The sequence below is a fragment of the Vanellus vanellus genome, assembly GCF_965231255.1.
Source record: "Vanellus vanellus genome assembly, contig: HAP1_SCAFFOLD_57, whole genome shotgun sequence".
NCBI lineage: Eukaryota > Metazoa > Chordata > Aves > Charadriiformes > Charadriidae > Vanellus > Vanellus vanellus.
In genome coordinates, this window is record NW_028127572.1 from 948,422 (window position 1) to 968,969 (window position 20,548).

The window sequence follows — 20,548 nt, forward strand, 5'->3', positions numbered from 1 at the left end:
CCGGGATCACAGGGCCCCAAACCACCGGAAGAAACACTCAGGGACATACCCGCAAGGAGTCTCGGATGCTTCCCAGAGGATGTAGCATTGTCCAAGGAGAAAAATCATCTCGGGTATCTTCCCTGGAGGAGTCTGGGGTTGCTACCCGGGTTTACAGGGACCCAAACCACAGGAAAAATGTCTGCGTGAGACACCTGGGAGGAATCTCAGATGCATCCCAGAAGATGGAGCATTGTCCAAGGAGAAAAATCATCTCGGGTATCTTCCCTGGAGGAGTCTGGGGTTGCTACCCGGGTTTACAGGGACCCAAACCACAGGATAAATGTCTGCGGGAGACGCCTGGGAGGAATCTCAGATGCATCCCAGAAGATGGAGCATTGTCCAAGGAGAAAAATCATCTCGGGTATCTTCCCTGGAGGAGTCTGGGGTTGCTACCCGGGATCACAGGGCCCGAAAACACTGGAATAAACACTCAGGGACACACCTGCAAGGAGTCTCGGATGCTTCCCAGAGGATGGAGCATTGTCCAAGCAGAAAAATCATCTCGGGTATCTTCCCTGGAGGAGTCTGGGGTTGCTACCCGGGATTACAGGGACCCAAACCACAGGAAAAAAACACTGAGAAACAGAGCTGGGAGGAGTCTCGGGTGCATCCCGCTGGATGGACAATAGTCCTTGGAGAAAAATCATCTCGGGTATCTTCCCTGGTGGAGTCTGAGGTTGCTACCCGGGATGACAGGGCCCAAAAGCACCGGAATAAACACTCAGGGACATACCTGCAAGGAGTCTCGGATGCATCCCAGAGGATGGAGCATTGTCCAAGGAGAAAAATCATCTCGGGTTATCTTCCCTGGAGGAGTCTGGGGTTGCTACCCGGGATTACAGGGACCCAAACCACAGGAAAAATGTCTCTGGGAGACGGCTGGGAGGAATCTCAGATGCATCCCAGAAGATGGAGCATTGTCCAAGGAGAAAAATCATCTCGGGTATCTTCCCTGGAGGAGTCTGGGGTTGCTACCCGGGATTACAGGGAGGCAAACCACAGGAAAAATGGCTGCGGGAGATGTCTGGGAGGAATCTCAGATGCATCCCAAAAGATGGAGCATTGTCCAAGGAGAAAAATCATCTCGGGTATCTTCCACGGAGGAGTCTGGGGTTGCTACCCGGGATCACAGGGCCCAAAAGCACCGGAATAAACACTCAGGGACAAAGCTGCAAGGAGTCTTGGATGCTTCCCAGAGGATGGAGCATTGTCCAAGCAGAAAAATCATCTCGGGTATATTCCCTGGAGGAGTCTGGGGTTCCTATCTGGGATCACAGGGCCCTAAAGCACTGGAGAAAAGTCTGCTGGAGACGCCTGGGAGGAGTTCTGGGTAGATCCCGCAGGACTGACCACGGTCAAGAGAGAAAAATCATATTGGGTGTCTTCCCTGGAGGAGTCTGGGGTTGCTACCTGGGATGACAGAACCAGGAACCGCGAGAAAAAAGACTCAGGGACATAGCTGCGACAAGTCTCGGATGCATCCCAGAGGATGGAGCATTGTCCAAGGAGAAAAATCATCTCGGGTATCTTCCCTGGCGGAGTCTGGGGTTGCTACCCGGGATCACAGGGCCCCAAAACACCGGAATAAACACTCAGGGACATACCTGCAAGGAGTCTCGGATGCTTCCAAGAGGATGGAGCATTGTCCAAGGAGAAAAATCATCTCTGGTATCTTCCTTGGAGGAGTCTGGGGTTGCTACCCGGGATTACAGGGACCCAAACCACAGGAAAAATGTCTGCGGGAGACACCTGGGAGGAATCTCAGATGCATCCCAGAAGATGGAGCTTTGTCCAAGGAGAAAAATCATCTCGGATATCTTCCCTGGAGGAGTCTGGGGTTGCTACCCGGGATTACAGGGACCAAAACCACAGGAAAAATGTCTGCGGGAGACACCTGGGAGGAATCTCAGATGCATCCCAGAAGATGGAGCATTGTCCAAGGAGAAAAGTCATCTCGGGTATCTTCCCTGGAGGAGTCTGGGGTTGCTACCCGGGATCACAGGGCCCCAAAACACCGGAGAAAACTTTGCGGGAGACTCCTGGGAGGAGTTCTGGATAGATCCCGCAGGATGGACCACTGTCAAGAGAGAAAAATCATATTGGGTGTCTTCCCTGGAGGAGTCTGGGGTTGCTACCCGGGATCAGAGGGCCCGAAAATACGGGAATAAACACTCAGGGACATACCTGCAAGGAGTCTCAGATGCTTCCCAGAGGATGTAGCATTGTCCAAGGAGAAAAATCATCTCGGGTATCTTCCCTGGAGGAGTCTGGGGTTGCTACCCGGGTTTACAGGGACCCAAACCACAGGAGAAATGTCTGCGTGAGACGCCTGGGAGGAATCTCAGATGCATCCCAGAAGATGGAGCATTGTCCCAGGAGAAAAATCATCTCGGGTATCTTCCCTGGAGGAGTCTGGGGTTGCTACCCGGGATCACAGGGCCCAAAAGCACCGGAATAAACACTCAGGGACATACCTGCAAGGAGTCTCGGATGCTTCCCAGACGATGGAGCATTGTCCAAGCAGAAAAATTATCTCGGGTATCTTCCTTGGAAGAGTCTGGGGTTGCTACCCGGGATCACAGGGCCCTAAAGCACTGGAGAAAACTCTGCGGGAGACGCCTGGGAGGAATTCTGGGTAGATCCCGCAGGATGGACCACTGTCAAGAGAGTAAAATCATATTGGGTGTCTTCCCTGGAGGAGTCTGGGGTTGCTACCTGGGATGACAGAACCGTAAGCCGCGAGAAGAAAGACTCAGGGACATAGCTGCGACAAGTCTCGGATGCTTCCCAGAGCATGGAGCATTGTCCAAGGAGAAAAATCATCCTGGATATCTTTCCTGGAGGAGTCTGGGGTTGCTACCCGGGATTACAGGGACCCAAAACACAGGAAAAATGTCTGTGGGAGATGCCTGGGTGGAATCTCATATGCATCCCAGAAGATGGAGCTTTGTCCCAGGAGAAAAATCATCTCGGGTATCTTCCCTGGAGGAGTCTGGGGTTGCTACCCGGGATTACAGGGATGCAAACCACCGGAATAAAGACTCAGGGACATACCTACAAGGAGTCTCGGTTGCTTCCCAGAGGATGGAGCATTGTCCAAGCAGAAAAATCATCTTGGGTATCTTCCCTGGAGGAATCTGGGGTTGCTACCCGGGATTACAGGGACCCAAACCACCGGAATAAAGACTCAGGGACATACCTGCAAGGAGTCTCGGATGTTTCCCAGAGGATGGAGCATTGTCCAAGGAGAAAAATCATCTCGGGTATCTTTCCTGGAGGAGTCTGGGGTTGCTACCCGGGATTACAGGGACCCAAGCCACAGGAAAAATGTCTGTGGGAGATGCCTGGGAGGAATCTCAGATGCATTCCAGAAGATGGAGCTTTGTCCCAGGAAAAAAATCATCTCGGGTATCTTCCGGGAAGGGGTCTGGGGTTGCTACCCGGGATTACAGGGAACCAAACCACAGGAAAAATGTCTGCGGGAGACGCCTGGGAGGAATCTCAGATGCATCCCAGAAGATGGAGCATTGTCCAAGGAGAAAAATCATCTCGGGTATCTTCCCTGGAGGAGTCTGGGGTTGCTACCCGGGATCACAGGGCCCCAAAACACCGGAATAAACACTCAGGGAAATACCTGCAAGGAGTCTCGGATGCTTCCCAGAGGATGGAGCTTTGTCCAAGGACAAAAATCATCTCGGGTATCTTCCCTGGAGGAGTCTGGGGTTGCCACCCGGGATTACAGGGACCCAAACCACAGGAAAAATGTCTGTGGGAGATGCCTGGGAGGAATCTCATATGCATCCCACAAGATGGAGCTTTGTCCCAGGAGAAAAATTACATCGGGTATCTTCCCTGGAAGAGTCTGGGGTTGCTACCCGGGATTACAGGGATGCAAACCACCGGAATAAAGACTCAGGGACATACCTACAAGGAGTCTCGGTTGCTTTCCAGAGGATGGAGCATTGTCCAAGCAGAAAAATCATCTTGGGTATCTTCCCTGGAGGAATCTGGGGTTGCTACCCGGGATTACAGGGACCCAAACCACCGGAATAAAGACTCAGGGACATACCTGCAAGGAGTCTCGGATGTTTCCCAGAGGATGGAGCATTGTCCAAGGAGAAAAATCATCTCGGGTATCTTCCCTGGAGGAGTCTGGGGTTGCTACCCGGGATTACAGGAACACAAACCACCGGAATAAAGACTCAGGGATATACCTGCAAGGAGTCTCGGATGCTTCCCAGAGGATGGACCATTGTCCAAAGAGAAAAATCATCTCGGGTATCTTCCCTGGAGGAGTCTGGGATTGCTACCCGGGATCACAGGGCGCTAAACTACCGGAAGAAAACACTCAGAAACAGAGCTGGAAGGAGTCTCGGGTGCATCCCGCAGGATGGACAATAGTCCAAGGAGAAAAATCAACTTCGGTATGTTCCCTGGAGGAGTCTGGGGTTGCTACCCGGGATCACAGGGCCCTAAACCCCGGGAAGAAAACACTCAGAAACAGAGCTGGGAGGTGTCTCGGGTGCATCCCGCAGGATGGACAATAGTCCAAGGAGAAAAATCAACTTGGGTATCTTCCACGGAGGAGTCTGGCATTGCTACCCGGGATCACAGGGCCCAAAAGCACCAGAATAAACACTCAGGGACAAAGCTGCAAGGAGTCTTGGATGCTTCCCAGAGGATGGAGCATTGTCCAAGCAGAAAAATCATCTCGGGTACCTTCCCTGGAGGAGTATGGGGTTCCTATCTGGGATCACAGGGCCCTAAAGAACTGGAGAAAACTCTGCGGGAGACGCCTGGGAGGAGTTCTGGGTAGATCCCGCAGGACTGACCACTGTCAAGAGAGAAAAATCATATTGGGTGTCTTCCCTGGAGGAGTCTGGGGTTGCTACCTGGGATGACAGAACCATAAACAGCGAGAAAAAAGACTCAGGGACATAGCTGTGACAAGTCTCGGATGCATCCCAGAGGATGGAGCATTGTCCAAGGAGAAAAATCATCCCGGATATCGTTCCTGGAGGAGTCTGGGGTTGCAACCCGGGATCAGAGGGCCCCAAAACACCGGAATAAACACTAAGGGACATACCTGCAAGGAGTCTCAGATGCTTCCCAGAGGATGGAGCATTGTACAAGGAGAAAAATCATCTCGGGTATCTTTCCTGGAGGAGTCTGGGGTTGCTACCCGGGATTACAGGGACCCAAACCACAGGAAAAATGTCTGTGGGAGATGCCTGGGAGGAATCTCAGATGCATCCCAGAAGATGGAGCTTTGTCCCAGGAAAAAAATCATCTCGGGTATCTTCCCTGGAGGAGTTTGGGGTTGCTACCCGAGATTACAGGGAACCAAACCACAGGAAAAATGTCTGCGGGAGACGCCTGGGAGGAATCTCAGATGCATCCCAGAGAATGGAGCATTGTCCAAAGAGAAAAATAATCTCGGGTATCTTCCCTGGAGGAGTCTGGGGTTGCTACCCGGGATTACAGGGACCCAAATCACAGGAAAAATGTCTGTGGGAGATGCCTGGGAGGAATCTCATATGCATCCCAGAAGATGGAGCTTTGTCCCAGCAGAAAAATCATCTCGGGTATCTTCCCTGGAGGAGTCTGGGGTTGCTACCCGGGATTACAGGGACCCAAACCACAGGAAGAAAACACTGAGAAACAGAGCTGGGAGGAGTCTCGGGTGCATCCCGCAGGATGGACAATAGTCCAAGGAGAAAAATCATCTCGGGTATCTTCCCTGGTGGAGTCTGAGGTTGCTACCCGGGATGACAGGGCCCAAAAGCACCGGAATAAACACTCAGGGACATACCTGCAAGGAGTCTCGGGTGCATCCCAGAGGATGGAGCATTTTCCAAGGAGAAAAATCATCTCGGGTTATCTTCCCTGGAGGAGTCTGGGGTTGCTACCCGGGATTACAGGGACCAAAACCACAGGAAAAATGTCTGTGGGAGACGGCTGGGAGGAATCTCAGATGCATCCCAGAAGATGGAGCATTGTCCAAGGAGAAAAATCATCTCGGGTATCTTCCCTGGAGGAGTCTGGGGTTGCTAACCGGGATCACAGGGCGCTAAAACACCGGAATAAAGACTCAGAGACATACCTGCAAGGAGTCTCGGATGCTTCCCAGAGGATGGAGCATTGTCCAAGCAGAAAAATTATCTCGGGTATCTTCCCTAGAGGAGTCTGGGTTTGCTAGCTGGGATCACAGGGCCCTAAAGCACTGGAGAAAATTCTGCGTGAGACGCCTGGGAGGAGTTCTGGGTAGATCCCGCAGGATGGACCACTGTCAAGAGAGAAAAATCATATTGGGTGTCTTCCCTGGAGGAGTCTGGGGTTGCTACCTGGGATGACAGAACCATGAACCGCGAGAAAAAAGACTCAGGGACATAGCTGCGACAAGTCTCGGATGCATCCCAGAGGATGGAGCATTGTCCAAAGAGAAAAATCATCTCGGGTATCTTCCCTGGAGGAGTCTGGGGTTGCTACCCGGGATTACAGGGACCCAAACCACAGGAAAAATGTCTGTGGGAGATGCCTGGGAGGAATCTCATATGCATCCCAGAAGACGGAGCTTTGTCCAAGGAGAAAAATCATCTCAGGTATCTTCCCTGGAGGAGTCTGGGGTTGCTACCCGGGATCACAGGGCCCCAAACCACCGGAAGAAACACTCAGGGACATACCCGCAAGGAGTCTCGGATGCTTCCCAGAGGATGTAGCATTGTCCAAGGAGAAAAATCATCTCGGGTATCTTCCCTGGAGGAGTCTGGGGTTGCTACCCGGGTTTACAGGGACCCAAACCACAGGAAAAATGTCTGCGTGAGACACCTGGGAGGAATCTCAGATGCATCCCAGAAGATGGAGCATTGTCCAAGGAGAAAAATCATCTCGGGTATCTTCCCTGGAGGAGTCTGGGGTTGCTACCCGGGTTTACAGGGACCCAAACCACAGGATAAATGTCTGCGGGAGACGCCTGGGAGGAATCTCAGATGCATCCCAGAAGATGGAGCATTGTCCAAGGAGAAAAATCATCTCGGGTATCTTCCCTGGAGGAGTCTGGGGTTGCTACCCGGGATCACAGGGCCCGAAAACACTGGAATAAACACTCAGGGACACACCTGCAAGGAGTCTCGGATGCTTCCCAGAGGATGGAGCATTGTCCAAGCAGAAAAATCATCTCGGGTATCTTCCCTGGAGGAGTCTGGGGTTGCTACCCGGGATTACAGGGACCCAAACCACAGGAAAAAAACACTGAGAAACAGAGCTGGGAGGAGTCTCGGGTGCATCCCGCTGGATGGACAATAGTCCTTGGAGAAAAATCATCTCGGGTATCTTCCCTGGTGGAGTCTGAGGTTGCTACCCGGGATGACAGGGCCCAAAAGCACCGGAATAAACACTCAGGGACATACCTGCAAGGAGTCTCGGATGCATCCCAGAGGATGGAGCATTGTCCAAGGAGAAAAATCATCTCGGGTTATCTTCCCTGGAGGAGTCTGGGGTTGCTACCCGGGATTACAGGGACCCAAACCACAGGAAAAATGTCTCTGGGAGACGGCTGGGAGGAATCTCAGATGCATCCCAGAAGATGGAGCATTGTCCAAGGAGAAAAATCATCTCGGGTATCTTCCCTGGAGGAGTCTGGGGTTGCTACCCGGGATTACAGGGAGGCAAACCACAGGAAAAATGGCTGCGGGAGATGTCTGGGAGGAATCTCAGATGCATCCCAAAAGATGGAGCATTGTCCAAGGAGAAAAATCATCTCGGGTATCTTCCACGGAGGAGTCTGGGGTTGCTACCCGGGATCACAGGGCCCAAAAGCACCGGAATAAACACTCAGGGACAAAGCTGCAAGGAGTCTTGGATGCTTCCCAGAGGATGGAGCATTGTCCAAGCAGAAAAATCATCTCGGGTATATTCCCTGGAGGAGTCTGGGGTTCCTATCTGGGATCACAGGGCCCTAAAGCACTGGAGAAAAGTCTGCTGGAGACGCCTGGGAGGAGTTCTGGGTAGATCCCGCAGGACTGACCACGGTCAAGAGAGAAAAATCATATTGGGTGTCTTCCCTGGAGGAGTCTGGGGTTGCTACCTGGGATGACAGAACCAGGAACCGCGAGAAAAAAGACTCAGGGACATAGCTGCGACAAGTCTCGGATGCATCCCAGAGGATGGAGCATTGTCCAAGGAGAAAAATCATCTCGGGTATCTTCCCTGGCGGAGTCTGGGGTTGCTACCCGGGATCACAGGGCCCCAAAACACCGGAATAAACACTCAGGGACATACCTGCAAGGAGTCTCGGATGCTTCCAAGAGGATGGAGCATTGTCCAAGGAGAAAAATCATCTCTGGTATCTTCCTTGGAGGAGTCTGGGGTTGCTACCCGGGATTACAGGGACCCAAACCACAGGAAAAATGTCTGCGGGAGACACCTGGGAGGAATCTCAGATGCATCCCAGAAGATGGAGCTTTGTCCAAGGAGAAAAATCATCTCGGATATCTTCCCTGGAGGAGTCTGGGGTTGCTACCCGGGATTACAGGGACCAAAACCACAGGAAAAATGTCTGCGGGAGACACCTGGGAGGAATCTCAGATGCATCCCAGAAGATGGAGCATTGTCCAAGGAGAAAAGTCATCTCGGGTATCTTCCCTGGAGGAGTCTGGGGTTGCTACCCGGGATCACAGGGCCCCAAAACACCGGAGAAAACTTTGCGGGAGACTCCTGGGAGGAGTTCTGGATAGATCCCGCAGGATGGACCACTGTCAAGAGAGAAAAATCATATTGGGTGTCTTCCCTGGAGGAGTCTGGGGTTGCTACCCGGGATCAGAGGGCCCGAAAATACGGGAATAAACACTCAGGGACATACCTGCAAGGAGTCTCAGATGCTTCCCAGAGGATGTAGCATTGTCCAAGGAGAAAAATCATCTCGGGTATCTTCCCTGGAGGAGTCTGGGGTTGCTACCCGGGTTTACAGGGACCCAAACCACAGGAGACATGTCTGCGTGAGACGCCTGGGAGGAATCTCAGATGCATCCCAGAAGATGGAGCATTGTCCCAGGAGAAAAATCATCTCGGGTATCTTCCCTGGAGGAGTCTGGGGTTGCTACCCGGGATCACAGGGCCCAAAAGCACCGGAATAAACACTCAGGGACATACCTGCAAGGAGTCTCGGATGCTTCCCAGACGATGGAGCATTGTCCAAGCAGAAAAATTATCTCGGGTATCTTCCTTGGAAGAGTCTGGGGTTGCTACCCGGGATCACAGGGCCCTAAAGCACTGGAGAAAACTCTGCGGGAGACGCCTGGGAGGAATTCTGGGTAGATCCCGCAGGATGGACCACTGTCAAGAGAGTAAAATCATATTGGGTGTCTTCCCTGGAGGAGTCTGGGGTTGCTACCTGGGATGACAGAACCGTAAGCCGCGAGAAGAAAGACTCAGGGACATAGCTGCGACAAGTCTCGGATGCTTCCCAGAGCATGGAGCATTGTCCAAGGAGAAAAATCATCCTGGATATCTTTCCTGGAGGAGTCTGGGGTTGCTACCCGGGATTACAGGGACCCAAAACACAGGAAAAATGTCTGTGGGAGATGCCTGGGTGGAATCTCATATGCATCCCAGAAGATGGAGCTTTGTCCCAGGAGAAAAATCATCTCGGGTATCTTCCCTGGAGGAGTCTGGGGTTGCTACCCGGGATTACAGGGATGCAAACCACCGGAATAAAGACTCAGGGACATACCTACAAGGAGTCTCGGTTGCTTCCCAGAGGATGGAGCATTGTCCAAGCAGAAAAATCATCTCGGGTATCTTCCCTGGAGGAATCTGGGGTTGCTACCCGGGATTACAGGGACCCAAACCACCGGAATAAAGACTCAGGGACATACCTGCAAGGAGTCTCGGATGTTTCCCAGAGGATGGAGCATTGTCCAAGGAGAAAAATCATCTCGGGTATCTTTCCTGGAGGAGTCTGGGGTTGCTACCCGGGATTACAGGGACCCAAGCCACAGGAAAAATGTCTGTGGGAGATGCCTGGGAGGAATCTCAGATGCATTCCAGAAGATGGAGCTTTGTCCCAGGAAAAAAATCATCTCGGGTATCTTCCGGGAAGGGGTCTGGGGTTGCTACCCGGGATTACAGGGAACCAAACCACAGGAAAAATGTCTGCGGGAGACGCCTGGGAGGAATCTCAGATGCATCCCAGAAGATGGAGCATTGTCCAAGGAGAAAAATCATCTCGGGTATCTTCCCTGGAGGAGTCTGGGGTTGCTACCCGGGATCACAGGGCCCCAAAACACCGGAATAAACACTCAGGGAAATACCTGCAAGGAGTCTCGGATGCTTCCCAGAGGATGGAGCTTTGTCCAAGGACAAAAATCATCTCGGGTATCTTCCCTGGAGGAGTCTGGGGTTGCCACCCGGGATTACAGGGACCCAAACCACAGGAAAAATGTCTGTGGGAGATGCCTGGGAGGAATCTCATATGCATCCCACAAGATGGAGCTTTGTCCCAGGAGAAAAATTACATCGGGTATCTTCCCTGGAAGAGTCTGGGGTTGCTACCCGGGATTACAGGGATGCAAACCACCGGAATAAAGACTCAGGGACATACCTACAAGGAGTCTCGGTTGCTTTCCAGAGGATGGAGCATTGTCCAAGCAGAAAAATCATCTTGGGTATCTTCCCTGGAGGAATCTGGGGTTGCTACCCGGGATTACAGGGACCCAAACCACCGGAATAAAGACTCAGGGACATACCTGCAAGGAGTCTCGGATGTTTCCCAGAGGATGGAGCATTGTCCAAGGAGAAAAATCATCTCGGGTATCTTCCCTGGAGGAGTCTGGGGTTGCTACCCGGGATTACAGGAACACAAACCACCGGAATAAAGACTCAGGGATATACCTGCAAGGAGTCTCGGATGCTTCCCAGAGGATGGACCATTGTCCAAAGAGAAAAATCATCTCGGGTATCTTCCCTGGAGGAGTCTGGGATTGCTACCCGGGATCACAGGGCGCTAAACTACCGGAAGAAAACACTCAGAAACAGAGCTGGAAGGAGTCTCGGGTGCATCCCGCAGGATGGACAATAGTCCAAGGAGAAAAATCAACTTCGGTATGTTCCCTGGAGGAGTCTGGGGTTGCTACCCGGGATCACAGGGCCCTAAACCCCGGGAAGAAAACACTCAGAAACAGAGCTGGGAGGTGTCTCGGGTGCATCCCGCAGGATGGACAATAGTCCAAGGAGAAAAATCAACTTGGGTATCTTCCACGGAGGAGTCTGGCATTGCTACCCGGGATCACAGGGCCCAAAAGCACCAGAATAAACACTCAGGGACAAAGCTGCAAGGAGTCTTGGATGCTTCCCAGAGGATGGAGCATTGTCCAAGCAGAAAAATCATCTCGGGTACCTTCCCTGGAGGAGTATGGGGTTCCTATCTGGGATCACAGGGCCCTAAAGAACTGGAGAAAACTCTGCGGGAGACGCCTGGGAGGAGTTCTGGGTAGATCCCGCAGGACTGACCACTGTCAAGAGAGAAAAATCATATTGGGTGTCTTCCCTGGAGGAGTCTGGGGTTGCTACCTGGGATGACAGAACCATAAACAGCGAGAAAAAAGACTCAGGGACATAGCTGTGACAAGTCTCGGATGCATCCCAGAGGATGGAGCATTGTCCAAGGAGAAAAATCATCCCGGATATCGTTCCTGGAGGAGTCTGGGGTTGCAACCCGGGATCAGAGGGCCCCAAAACACCGGAATAAACACTAAGGGACATACCTGCAAGGAGTCTCAGATGCTTCCCAGAGGATGGAGCATTGTACAAGGAGAAAAATCATCTCGGGTATCTTTCCTGGAGGAGTCTGGGGTTGCTACCCGGGATTACAGGGACCCAAACCACAGGAAAAATGTCTGTGGGAGATGCCTGGGAGGAATCTCAGATGCATCCCAGAAGATGGAGCTTTGTCCCAGGAAAAAAATCATCTCGGGTATCTTCCCTGGAGGAGTTTGGGGTTGCTACCCGAGATTACAGGGAACCAAACCACAGGAAAAATGTCTGCGGGAGACGCCTGGGAGGAATCTCAGATGCATCCCAGAGAATGGAGCATTGTCCAAAGAGAAAAATAATCTCGGGTATCTTCCCTGGAGGAGTCTGGGGTTGCTACCCGGGATTACAGGGACCCAAATCACAGGAAAAATGTCTGTGGGAGATGCCTGGGAGGAATCTCATATGCATCCCAGAAGATGGAGCTTTGTCCAAGGAGAAAAATCATCTCGGATATATTCCCTAGAGGAGTCTGGGGTTGCTACCCGGGATTACAGGGACCAAAACCATAGGAAAAATGTCTGCGGAAACGCCTGGGAGGAATCTCAGATGCATCCCAGAAGATGGAGCATTGTCCAAGGATAAAAGTCATCTCGGGTATCTTCCCTGGAGGAGTCTGGGGTTGCTACCCGGGATCACAGGGCCCCAAAACACCGGAGAAAACTCTGCGGGAGACTCCTGGGAGGAGTTCTGGATAGATCCCGCAGTATGGACCACTGTCAAGAGAGAAAAATCATCTCGGGTATCTTCCCTGGAGGAGTCTGGGGTTGCTACCTGGGATCAGAGGGCCCGAAAACACCGGAATAAACACTCAGGGACATACCTGCAAGGAGTCTCGGATGCTTCCCAGAGGATGTAGCATTGTCCAAGGAGAAAAATCATCTCGGGTATCTTCCCTGGAGGAGTCTGGGGTTGCTACCCGGGATCACAGGGCCCCAAAACACCGGAATAAACACTCAGTGACATTCCTGCAAGGAGCCTCGGATGCTTCCCAGAGGATGGAGCATTGTCCAAGGAGAAAAATTATCTCGGGTATCTTCCACGGAGGAGTCTGGGGTTGCTACCCGGGATCACAGGGCCCAAAAGCACCGGAATAAACACTCAGGGACAAAGCTGCAAGGAGTCTTGGATGCTTCCCAGAGGATGGAGCATTGTCCAAGCAGAAAAATCATCTCGGGTACCTTCCCTGGAGGAGTCTGGGGTTGCTACCCGGGATCACAGGGCCCTAAAGCACTGGAGAAAAGTCTGCGGGAGACGCCTGGGAGGAGTTCTGGGTAGATCCCGCAGGACTGACCACGGTCAAGAGAGAAAAATCATATTGGGTGTCTTCCCTGGAGGAGTCTGGGGTTCCTATCTGGGATCACAGGGCCCTAAAGCACTGGAGAAAACTCTGCGGGAGACGCCTGGGAGGAATCTCAGATGCATCCCAGAAGATGGAGCATTGTCCAAGGAGAAAAATCATCTCGGGTATCTTCCCTGGAGGAGTCTGGGGTTGCTACCCGGGATTACAGGGACCCAAACCACAGGATAAATGTCTGTGGGAGATGCCTGGGAGGAATCTCATATGCATCCCAGAAGATGGAGCTTTGTCCAAGGAGAAAAATCATCTCGGATATCTTCCCTGGAGGAGTCTGGGGTTGCTACCCGGGATTACAGGGACCAAAACCACAGGAAAAATTTCTGCGGGAGACGCCTGGGAGGAATCTCAGATGCATCCCAGAAGATGGAGCATTGTCCAAGGAGAAAAGTCATCTCGGGTATCTTCCCTGGAGGAGTCTGGGGTTGCTACCCGGGATCACAGGACCCCAAAACACCGGAGAAAACTCTGCGGGAGACTCCTGGGAGGAGTTTTGGATAGATCCCGCAGTATGGACCACTGTCAAGAGAGAAAAATCATATTGGGTGTCTTCCCTGGAGGAGTCTGGGGTTGCTACCCGGGATCACAGGGCCCCAAAACACCGGAAGAAACACTCAGGGACATACCTGCAAGGAGTCTCGGACGCTTCCCAGAGGATGGAGCATTGTCCAAGGAGAAAAATCATCTCGGGTATCTTCTCTGGAGGAGTCTGGGGTTGCTACCCGGGTTTACAGGGACCCAAACCACAGGAGAAATGTCTGCGGGAGACGCCTGGGAGGAATCTCAGATGCATCCCAGAAGATGGAGCATTGTCCAAGGAGAAAAATCATCTCGGGTATCTTCCCTGGAGGAGTCTGGTGTTGCTACCCGGGATTAAGGGGACCCAAAACACCGGAATAAACACTCATACCTGCAAGGACATACCTGCAAGAAGTCTCGGATGCTTCCCAGAGGATGGACCATTGTCCAAAGAGAAAAATCATCTCGGGTATCTTCCCTGGAGGAGTCTGGGGTTGCTACCCGGGATCACAGGGCCCCAAAACACCGGAATAAACACTCAGGTACATACCTGCAAGGAGTCTCGGATGCTTCCCAGAGGATGGAGCATTGTCCAAGCAGAAAAATTATCTCGGGTATCTTCCCTAGAGGAGTCTGGGGTTGCTAGCCGGGATCACAGGGCCCTAAAGCACTGGAGAAAACTCTGCGGGAGACGCCTGGGAGGACTTCTGTGTAGATCCCGCAGGATGGACCACTGTCAAGAGAGAAAAATCATATTGGGTGTCTTCCCTGGAGGAGTCTGGGGTTGCTACCTGGGATGACAGAACCACGAACCGCGAGAAAAAAGACTCAGGGACATAGCTGCGACAAGTCTCGGATGCATCCCAGAGGATGGAGCATTGTCCAAGGAGAAAAATCATCTCGGGTTATCATCCCTGGAGGAGTCTGGGGTTCCTATCTGGGATCACAGGGCCCTAAAGCACCGGAATAAACACTCAGGGACATACCTGCAAGGAGTCTCGGATGCTTCCCAGAGGATGGAGCATTGTCCAAGGAGAAAAATCATCTCGGGTATCTTCTCTGGAGGAGTCTGGGGTTGCTACCCGGGTTTACAGGGACCCAAACCACAGGAAAAATGTCTGCGGGAGACGCCTGGGAGGAATCTCAGATGCATCCCAGAAGATGGAGCATTGTCCAAGGAGAAAAATCATAGAATCATAGAATCATAGAATCAGTGAGGTTGGAAGGGACCTTTAAGATCATCAAGTCCAACCATTAACCTACCCTGAAATCATCTCGGGTATCTTCCCTGGAGGAGTCTGGGGTTGCTACCCGGGATCACAGGGCCCCAAAACACCGGAATAAACACTCAGGGACATACCTGCAAGGAGTCTCGGATGCTTCCAAGAGGATGGAGCATTGTCCAAGCAGAAAAATCATCTCGGGTATCTTCCCTGGAGGAGTCTGTGGTTGCTACCCGGGATTACAGGGACCCAAACCACAGGAAAAATGTCTGTGGGAGATGCCTGGGAGGAATCTCATATGCATCCCAGAAGATGGAGCTTTGTCCCAGGAGGAAAATCATCTCGGGTATCTTCCCTGGAGGAGTCTGGGGTTGCTACCCGGGATTACAGGGACCCAAACCACAGGAAAAATGTCTGCGGGAGACGCCTGGGAGGAATCTCAGATGCATCCCAGAAGATGGAGCATTGTCCAAGGAGAAAAATCATCTCGGGTATCTTCCCTGGAGGAGTCTGGGGTTGCTAGCCGGGATCACAGGGACCCAAAACACCGGAGAAAACTCTGCAGGAGACTCCTGGGAGGAGTTCTGGATAGATCCCGCAGTATGGACCACTGTCAAGAGAGAAAAATCATGTTGGGTGTCTTCCCTGGAGGAGTCTCGGGTTGCTACCCGGGTTTACAGGGACTCAAACCACAGGAAAAATGTCTGTGGGAGATGCCTGGGAGGAATCTCAGATGCACCCCAGAAGATGGAGCATTGTCCTAGGAGAAAAATCATCTCGGGTATCTTCCCTGCAGGAGTCTGGGGTTGCTACCTGGGATTAAAGGGACCCAAAACACCGGAATAAACACTCATATCTGCAAGGACATACCTGCAAGAAGTCTCGGATGCTTCCCAGAGGATGGAGCATTGTCCAAGGAGAAAAATTATCTCGGGTATCTTCAACGGAGGAGTCTGGGGTTGCTACCCGGGATCACAGGGCCCAAAAGCACCGGAATAAACACTCAGGGACAAAGCTGCAATGAGTCTTGGATGCTTCCCAGTGGATGGAGCATTGTCCAAGCAGAAAAATCATCTCGGGTACCTTCCCTGGAGGAGTCTGGGGTTGCTACCCGGGATCACAGGGCCCTAAAGCACTGGAGAAAAGGCTGCGGGAGACGCCTGGGAGGAGTTCTGGGTAGATCCCGCAGGACTGACCACGATCAAGAGAGAAAAATCATATTGGGTGTCTTCCCTGGAGGAGTCTGGGGTTGCTACCCGGGATCAGAGGGCCCGAAAACACCGGAATAAACACTCAGGGACGTACCTGCAAGGAGTCTCGGATGCTTCCAAGAGGATGGAGCATTGTCCAAGCAGAAAAATCATCTCGGGTATCTTCCCTGGGGGAGTCTGTGGTTGCTACCCGGGATTACAGGGACCCAAACCACAGGAAAAATGTCTGTGGGAGATGCCTGGGAGGAATCTCATATGCATCCCAGAAGATGGAGCTTTGTCCCAGGAGGAAAATCATCTCGGGTATCTTCCCTGGAGGAGTCTGGGGTTGCTACCCGGGATTACAGGGACCAAAACCACAGGAAAAATGTCTGCGGGAGACGCCTGGGAGGAATCTCAGATGCATCCCAGAAGATGGAGCATTGTCCAAGGAGAAAAATCATCTCGGGTATCTTCCCTGGAGGAGTCTGGGGTTGCTACCCGGGATTACAGGGACCCAAAACACCGGAGAAAACTCTGCAGGAGACTCCTGGGAGGAGTTCTGGATAGATCCCGCAGTATGGACCACGGTCAAGAGAGAAAAATCATGTTGGGTGTCTTCCCTGGAGGAGTCTGGGGTTGCTACCCGGGTTTACAGGGACCCAAACCACAGGAAAAATGTCTGCGTGAGACGCCTGGGAGGAATCTCAGATGCATCCCAGAAGATGGAGCATTGTCCAAGGAGAAAAATCATCTCGGGTGTCTTCCCTGGAGGAGTCTGGGGTTGCTACCCGGGTTTACAGGGACCCAAACCACAGGATAAATGTCTGTGGGAGATGCCTGGGAGGAATCTCAGATGCATCCCATAAGATGGAGCATTGTCCAAGGAGAAAAATCATCTCGGGTATCTTCCCTGGAGGAGTCTGGGGTTGCTACCCGGGATTGAAGGGACCCAAAACACCGGAATAAACACTCATATCTGCAAGGACATACCTGCAAGAAGTCTCGGATGCTTCCCAGAGGATGGAGCATTGTCCAAGGAGAAAAATTATCTCGGGTATCTTCCACGGAGGAGTCTGGTGTTGCTACCCGGGATCACAGGGCCCAAAAGCACCGGAATAAACACTCAGGGACAAAGCTGCAATGAGTCTTGGATGCTTCCCAGTGGATGGAGCATTGTCCAAGCAGAAAAATCATCTCGGGTACCTTCCCTGGAGGAGTCTGGGGTTGCTACCCGGGATCACAGGGCCCTAAAGCACTGGAGAAAAGGCTGCGGGAGACGCCTGGGAGGAGTTCTGGGTAGATCCCGCAGGACTGACCACGATCAAGAGAGAAAAATCATATTGGGTGTCTTCCCTGGAGGAGTCTGGGGTTGCTACCCAGGATCAGAGGGCCCGAAAACACCGGAATAAACACTCAGGGACGTACCTGCAAGGAGTCTCGGATGCTTCCAAGAGGATGGAGCATTGTCCAAGCAGAAAAATCATCTCGGGTATCTTCCCTGGAGGAGTCTGTGGTTGCTACCCGGGATTACAGGGACCCAAACCACAGGAAAAATGTCTGTGGGAGATGCCTGGGAGGAATCTCATATGCATCCCAGAAGATGGAGCTTTGTCCCAGGAGGAAAATCATCTCGGGTATCTTCCCTGGAGGAGTCTGGGGTTGCTACCCGGGATTACAGGGACCAAAACCACAGGAAAAATGTCTGCGGGAGACGCCTGGGAGGAATCTCAGATGCATCCCAGAAGATGGAGCATTGTCCAAGGAGAAAAATCATCTCGGGTATCTTTCCTGGAGGAGTCTGGGGTTGCTACCTGGGATGACAGAACCATAAACCGTGAGAAAAAAGACTCAGGGACATAGCTGCGACAAGTCTCGGATGCATCCCAGAGGATGGAGCATTGTCCAAGCAGAAAAATTATCTCGGGTATCTTCCCTGGAGGAGTCTGGGGTTGCTACCCGGGATTACAGGGACCCAAACCACAGGAAAAATGTCTGTGGGAGATGCCTGGGAGGAATCTCATATGCATCCCAGAAGATGGAGCTTTGTCCCAGCAGAAAAATCATCTCGGGTATCTTCCCTGGAGGAGTCTGGGGTTGCTACCCGGGATTACAGGGAACCAAACCACAGGAAAAATGTCTGCGGGAGACGCCTGGGAGGAATCTCAGATGCATCCCAGAAGATGGAGCATTGTCCAAGGAGAAAAATCATCTCGGGTATCTTCCCTGGAGGAGTCTGGGGTTGCTACCCGGGATCACAGGGCCCGAAAACACCGGAATAAAAACTCAGGGACATACCTGAGAGGAGTCTCGGATGCTTCCCAGAGGATGTAGCATTGTCCAAGGAGAAAAATCATCTCGGGTATCTTCCCTGGAGGATTCTGGGGTTGCTACCCGGGTTTACAGGGACCCAAACCACAGGAAAAATGTCTGCGGGAGACGCCTGGGAGGAATCTCAGATGCATCCCAGAAGATGGAGCATTGTCCAAGGAGAAAAATCATCTCGGGTATCTTCCCTGGAGGAGTCTGGGGTTGCTACCCGGGATCACAGGGCGCTAAAGCACTGGAGAAAACTCTGCGGGAGACGCCTGGGAGGAATTCTGGGTAGATCCCGCAGGATGGACCACTGTCAAGAGAGAAAAATCATATTGGGTGTCTTCCCTGGAGGAGTCTGGGGTTGCTAACTGGGATGACAGAACCATGAACCGCGAGAAAAAATACTCAGGGACACAGCTGCGACAAGTCTCGGATGCATCCCAGAGGATGGAGCACTGTCCAAAGAGAAAAATCATATTGGGTGTCTTCCCTGGAGGAGTCTGGGGTTGCTACCCGGGATGACAGGGCCCAAAAGCACCGGAATACACACAGGGACAAAGCTGCAAGGAGTCTCGGATGCTTCCCAGAGGATGTAGCATTGTCCAAGGAGAAAAATCATCTCGGGTATCTTCCCTGGAGGAGTCTGGGGTTGCTACCCGGGATTACAGGGACCCAAACCACAGGAAAAATGTCTGTGGGAGATGCCTGGGAGGAATCTCATATGCATCCCAGAAGATGGAGCTTTGTCCAAGGAGAAAAATCATCTCGGGTATCTTCCCTGGAGGAGTCTGGGGTTGCTACCCGGGATCACAGGGCCCCAAACCACAGGAAAAATGTTTGCAAGAGACGCCTGGGAGGAATCTCAGATGCATCCCAGAAGATGGAGCATTGTCCAGGGAGAAAAATCATCTCGGGTATCTTCCCTGGAGGAGTCTGGGGTTGCTACTCGGGATGACACGGCCCAAAAGCACCGGAATAAACACACATATCTGCAAGGACATACCTGCAAGAAGTCTCGGATGCTTCCCAGAGGATGGAGCATTGTCCAAGGAGAAAAATCATCTCGGGTATCTTTCCTGGAGGAGTCTGGGGTTGCTACCTGGGATGACAGAACCATAAACCGTGAGAAAAAAGACTCAGGGACATAGCTGCGACAAGTCTCGGATGCATCCCAGAGGATGGAGCATTGTCCAAGCAGAAAAATTATCTCGGGTATGTTCCCTAGAGGAGTCTGGGGTTGCTACCCGGGATTACAGGGACCCAAACCACAGGAAAAATGTCTGCGGGAGACGCCTGGGAGGAATCTCAGATGCATCCCAGAAGATGGAGCATTGTCCAAGGAGAAAAATCATCTCGGGTATCTTCCCTGGAGGAGTCTGAGGTTGCTACCCGGGATCACAGAGCCCGAAAGCACCGGAATAAAAACTCAGGGACACACCTGCAAGGAGTCTCGGATGCTTCCCAGAGGATGTAGCATTGTCCAAGGAGAAAAATCATCTCGGGTATCTTCCCTGAAGGATTCTGGGGTTGCTACCCGGGTTTACAGGGACCCAAACCACAGGAAAAATGTCTGCGGGAGACGCCTGGGAGGAATCTCAGATGCATCCCAGAAGATGGAGCATTGTCCAAGGAGAAAAATCATCTCGGGTATCTTCCCTGGAGGAGTCTGGGGTTGCTACCCGGGATCACAGGGCCCGAAAACACTGGAATAAACACTCAGGGACACACCTGCAAGGAGTCTCGGATGCTTCCCAGAGGATGGAGCATTGTCCAAGCAGAAAAATCATCTCGGGTATCTTCCCTGGAGGAGTCTGGGGTTGCTACCCGGGATTACAGGGACCCAAACCACAGGAAAAAAACACTGAGAAACAGAGCTGGGAGGAGTCTCGGGTGCATCCCGCAGGATGGACAATAGTCCAAGGAGAAAAATCATCTCGGGTATCTTCCCTGGTGGAGTCTGAGGTTGCTACCCGGGATGACAGGGCCCAAAAGCACCGGAATAAACACTCAGGGACATACCTGCAAGGAGTCTCGGGTGCATCCCAGAGGATGGAGCATTTTCCAAGGAGAAAAATCATCTCGGGTTATCTTCC